This window comes from Anguilla rostrata, chromosome 18 (genome assembly GCF_018555375.3).
Source record: "Anguilla rostrata isolate EN2019 chromosome 18, ASM1855537v3, whole genome shotgun sequence".
Lineage (NCBI taxonomy): Eukaryota > Metazoa > Chordata > Actinopteri > Anguilliformes > Anguillidae > Anguilla > Anguilla rostrata.
In genome coordinates, this window is record NC_057950.1 from 17919782 (window position 1) to 17925781 (window position 6000).

A 6000-nucleotide genomic window follows, 5' to 3' on the forward strand; every position below is an offset into this window, starting at 1 on the left:
CTTCAACATGTCCGAAAGGAGACATTTTACTTGTAGAACAGTGGAACAGTGATTCTGTAATTGTTTATGTTGCTTTGCACATCATTGGAGGCTTGTTACTGCAGGCAGTTATAATATTCTCTATAACAAAAATGCTAATTCTTACTCTTACTGTAACAAATTTAAAGATGTTTTTTAGTGGGGACAATTCCGAAAAAAAAATATATTGTGAAATGTAGTTGTTGGTCAAGTTTTATTTTTATCACACTGAGAAGGGTTCACACCACTACATTCCTAGTTCACAAACAGAATGGCTATTTTTTTAATGCAAATATTGCCCTTAGAAGCTTATCTTGGAACAGAATTCACACTCTGATGTTTGGGGCTTGGGTTCAAGTTTTGGATTGAAAGAGCTGATCCTAGTGCAACATTCACTTTCATGGATATTGAAGCCATTTTTATTGATGGTCTGCAGGGCTTATGGTACAGTCTGCTGTGCAGTTTTTATTGGTTCTTATATTTGGAGAAATGGGGCCTTGACTGTGTCCTTGAAGTTGTTGCATGGGTAAGAGTGGGGAGACCTGTCCTGCTTTAAAGAGCTCCCTTTCACACTTTTCAGTAAATGCATTCCTCATTACTGTACACTTCCCAAGCCCTTTTCTTATGGCCAGTATGGTGTGACCCCAACATCTTATGCCTTATGTGTTTGGATGTCATATCTTTTCTGTTACCTCCGTTTGGAGGCAGGCACTTCATCAGTGCTGTTGGCCTCGGTGAAGGACCCCTGAAATAGCACAGTGCCCCTTGACCCTGGGTGGTTGGGTGGGCAGACACCCCATGCCCGTGCGCCGTGCCAACAGTCTTTCATCCAGTGACACGGATGCGAAAGTGGCACGTTAGGGCACAAGCGGAGAGCCAGCCTGGATGGCAGCTGGTCATTTGGCACCGTGAAGCCCAGCGTGGCATTGGCTTCACAGAACACCATTGCGTAGTGAATACAGGCGAGGATGGTAGGCTAGGGGACCAGGTGGGAGTGGGGAGCACTGAGCCTAAGGGGGAGACTAGTTTGGACCCCACAAGCATTTTCACAAACCTGTGACTCAGTGATGCAGGCCAGCTTGTGTTTCCTGATTGGCCCTCTTTGAGATGTTGCTTCAGAACGTCTTCTGGCTGATCTGGGCTTTAGCATTTCTGTGTGCTGTGCTGTCGATTTAGTGGGGTATTGAGTAAAAATCCTCTCATGCCTGGTCAAAGTTAACATCTGCTTTCCCCAGATGGGAAAATAACCTGCATAATTCAACAGCCCTCGCTTTCATTTTGTTTATGTAAAATGCTGAATTCAGGTCTGTCCGTTTATTTAGGTTTCGCTAGTATTTCACTTCTTAAACATATTTTTCCCCATTCATAACCACTGGAATTGATTTTGGGAGTAGCAATGAAGAATTTGCGAGGCAACTCATGAATTCACCCTCCAAACAGAAGGTAAACAAGAAGATCAAACTGATAACTCAATTCTGAAGGGACACTTCACTTTCAGACCATCCTCTGGATGACAGTTAGAGGGTAATAAATGCAGGTGAAAGGCTCTGGCCGGTCGACAGATCTGCATTTGTGGAACAGAAGAGTCCGTTTCTGCCCTCTTCACATGATAAACACCATTTTTCACCAAAAACCACATTGCCACAGATTTCCAACTGGCCAGCGATTAAAACACCACTTATGTGCCCTGGACGTGTGAGCTGAATACTGAAGTTAAGTCATTTTCTCTTTATCTGCGCGGGTGTCTTCTTATTTATAACTGCTTCCAGACTTGTGCAGAAAAGTCTTCTGTTGCTATAGTCATTTTAGCTGGGGGTGCGCTTGAAAAAATAAATGAGTAAATTGGATGAAAATATATATCTTCTTGCTCTGGAATCGTATTATGTGGTCACCCCCAGCACGCCCTGAATTTTCTCCAGCTCATGGAAAAGGCCGCTCCATGGCTGTGTCTTCCCACTTCCTAAGGTCTGCATGAAAATAACTCTTAGTGTTCAGAGAGGGAAAGAGAGTGAGAAGGAAGAAGTGGGGGAAGGGAGAGAGACAGACAGACAGACAGCGACAGCGACGGAAGGAGGGAAGTTTCTGGAGAAAAGAGACTGAGTGAGAGCGTGTGGGTCTGTGAGAGAGAGCTGTTATTCTGTTTCTCGGTTACATTCGTGTTTGAGGGCTATTCCCAGTAGGTGTGATTATATCACAGAGGAAGAATGGCGCGCACAGTCCTGTGCATTCAGAGTAGAAATAATACACATGGAAATTACTGCCACCTGCGTCTGGAACAGTTTATTTAATTAAAGCTCCTTAAAATAAAAGGTGATTAAAAGTGTATTTTCTTCATGGTAACAAGCCCCCTCAGTTTTAATTTTCAAGTTAAACACAAAACAAAATGGAGATCGAGAATAGAGATGTGGTCAGTTGGTTTTCTGTTGGGCTTTCGTTAGTTCTTTCCAAGATGTGTCACTGCTTTTACCCCCCGCCATAGATTTAAGAGCCTTTGAGCTCGGAACACAAGGCACTGAATCATTCCTGTTTTGGAAGAAATGCTTCACTATGCTTTCAAGCAGAATGAGGAAGCAGGACTGAAAGCACTAGGCAGGTTTTCTTGTCCCTAAAAATTGAAAGACATTTGTTACTTGCACATTTCATTTTGATTTAAAGAAAACGCTGAAGAGGAAAATGAACATTGTTGAGTTATTCATTGACAGATGACGCACCAATTGTTGAAACCGTTGTTGAATATCATTTATGCCTAATTGTTGCTCTCTAAAGGATTTAATGTTTCCTCCCCAATTCAAATGAGGTTGAGTGTGGTCCACTATGGTGCGATACTGTGGTAATGGTGGCGATGTGTATCACACAGTGTCTTTTGTTTGACACTTACAGTATAACTCTTCCTGAAGTCCATGTTCTTCCTTATTTCGTTGCCACCGATGGGGCACCAGCACCTCCGACCCCCATTTCCAGCGTGCCCCTCCCCAGGTTCCCAGAACTGCCACCTCTGGTCGATTTCCGATGGTCTCAAAATTGATCTGAGCATTTTTGTTCCAATGAAACCACACCCTTAGCCAGCCAGAGGAGGGTGGGCTCCCCTCACAAGGTTTCTTCCTATATACTGTCCAGGGAGTTTTTCCCTGGCTACTGTCACCTTTGGCTTCTTTTTTTGTGAGGTTCGGCTGGGGTATACTGTGAAGTGAATTGTGACAAATTCCTATGTGCAAATGTAAACGATTGACTGATTGAAGGGGAGTCAGACTCAGGAGCACAGGGAGAACTCTCACAGGCCTCCTTTAAAAGGAGGCTGACGCTCCTGATGTTTTCCATCAGACACCAGGGCGTTGACCTCAGGAGCACGTGACGGACTCCCCACCTCATATTTGCAACGGGCGTAGTCAGCTTTGGGGTTTATGTCCTCGTGGAGGAAGAGGACCGGCCCTGTCCCTGGGTTACTGGCTGTGAAATTACACTCTTAAATCTCACGCTCCGTGCTCCAGCCCCCTGCACCAGCATGTTATGTCAGTCCATCGCAGGGCTGGACAGTACAGGAGGCACTGTTGAGGGCCAGAAAAGCCAAGGGGCAAGAGGTCCAGTATCAGGGTCACACCGAATATTACCAAAAAACCCCCCCGCTCAACATAAGCACCCTATCTCACCTCTCCTAACACCCCCCCCCATTCCACACACACACACACACACACACCTTGTCAACCACAGCTGGAGCAGAGCCCAGAACTCTCCCTTTCCTTTGGCTATAGGCCCAACCAGGCAACGGCAGCAGCACAGGGAGATGGAGGACTTTGCCTCTAGATCTCCCCTGCACCCCCCTCCCTCTCCACACACATGCACGCATGCACACACACATGCACGCACGCACAAACGCACTGAATCAGTGTTCGCCGATTTATAGCAAGGCTGAGCCTCGTTTTGGATGTGTGCTTCCCTTGCAGGTGAGCTGACATGCTTCCAGGCCATTTCTGCAGAGGGCGAGTATAAAAGCGCAGCTCGCTGTTCTCTCGCTGATGATTAGCCTGTCTGTCACTGCTCACGGTGCAGTGGACCCTCTCCTACGCTTGGGCTTCCTGTCAGCTCGCTGTTTCTCCCTGTTAGCCTGTTGTGCCTCTGAGCCTCCCTCCATGGGAATTCTTTTCCTTTTGTCCTGCTGCACAATAGCACTGTTGTTTCCCATCATTCTCCCGTGGCTGAAGGAAGAGCAGGACGGCTCCACCTCCGACGGGCCCCTCTCGCCCTCGCTCGTCCCCGCAACTGCCACAGAACCTGTGTTTACTGCACAGAGGCACGATGGCTAACGCTCCACCGATTGGCTGACAAGTACGACTGGTATCTTTCTGATTGGACAGGGAGGTACAGTGCTGGTGTTTTCTCCCGGTTTGATTGGGCTTATTTAGAATAGTCTCTCTCGTTTTGTTTGGAATTACGGTGTCTCTCCTTAATTCATTGGGAAGTGTTGTGATGCTGAAGATTGCTTTTTCCCTAAACCAGATTTAACTTGAATGGTTTCACTGGTTCCAAATTTAGTAACTGGTTTCAGAACTGGGTTGGGAACTAACTACTGGGCAATGGGAGGCATTGTGATGGGTTGCTAGGTACAGTATACACTAGCGTTACAGCAGGCTGGATCTTCTTGGCGTGGGGTTTGCATGTTCTCCCCGTGTTCACGTGGGTTTGCTTCGGGTATTCCGGTTTCCTCTCACGGTCTAAAGACATGTAGCCCTGGAACTACGGATGAATTTAATATGAATATGCATTTTCCTGTGAAATAAACAAATAATAAATGAGATGAAAAGAATTTAGCAAGGTCATGAATTGATTGGTCAATGGATTTCAATGATCTACCTGTTTCAGTTAATGGAAAAAGGACTGTGGCAGAGAAGGTGGTTAGTAGAGAATGTTAAAAAGAAAGAAGAAATGTAAAAAGCCAAAGAGCGTAAACTTTGTCTGGGGTTGGGGGTTGGGGGGTGGGGGTCAGGGAGTTCCTTCAGTGTTTTACCGTGACACAGAGGTTAGCATCTGTAAGGAGAGCAGTTCTGATGCAGCAGAGCTGATGGGAGCTGTGCTCAGTACTACAGGAAGACAGACACATTACCCTACAGGCCCTGCACGGTACATATGCCAGAAGACTGTTTGGGGGTGATTATTTACACATAAATCACACTGTTAGAGCTGTGGAGTTAAATGTTTAAAACTGTCTGGATCAACAGAACTGAGGCAGAGGTCTACGATGTACAGGACGCTAAGAGGGGGGGGAACGGAGTTAGGACTTGCTTCAGTAGCGGCTGAAATATTAGCTGCCCAGTGCGGAGTTTACAGCAGGGCTTTTACAGGAAGCAGGGCCAAGCGATGCGAGCTGCTCACATCAAACACTGGGGATTCGGGGTGGGGGTCGGGGTGGGGGAGCGGGGGGGGGCTGGTTTTTTTAAACATTCATCTCTGTGAGTTTATCCAGCTGGGCTTCTCTGCCCCTGGCCATTAGCTCTCTCTCTCTCGTGGAGCTGGGGTGCGTGTGATTGGTGGTGCTCGCCGCCGGCCGGCCTGACCCTGGCCGCGCACGGGCCTGGCCCTCCAGGAAGCAGGAACACGTTTATTTATTTTACTTCCTTTCCATCCTGCCTGAGCACCCACACCTTTTTTACCCTGTCAATCATCTTAGAGGAATGTGCGGCAGCCCCCTTTCATGAGCTGCAATGAGTATGTGATTATTATAGTTTTTATTGCCTACTTCTTCCTTTTTTTCCCTTCATCATCATCATCATCATCTTCCTTTTACTCCTTTAATTGCACCTTCTTTTTGTCTTCTACCTCTTTAAGTACAGCTTATCCTTTTCCTGCTTCTCCTCTCATTATGTTCATGTGGGTAGTGTTTGAGGAGTCCTGGCCCTTGGCCCTGTGCTGTCAGCGTGTACCTTCGGTCCTGTGGTAAAGTTTATTTTCCGTCGCTGCGATGCTCGAATGGGCTCGGGGGTTAGCGGG

General features: G+C 46.9%; 1 protein-coding gene across 4 annotated transcripts in view; it reads left to right on the plus strand.

The window, feature by feature from the left end:
- The window catches only part of LOC135244453 (adhesion G protein-coupled receptor A1), a 100042-nt gene that overhangs the window by 17922 nt on the left and 76120 nt on the right, over window positions 1-6000 (plus strand). The window lies entirely within an intron of this gene.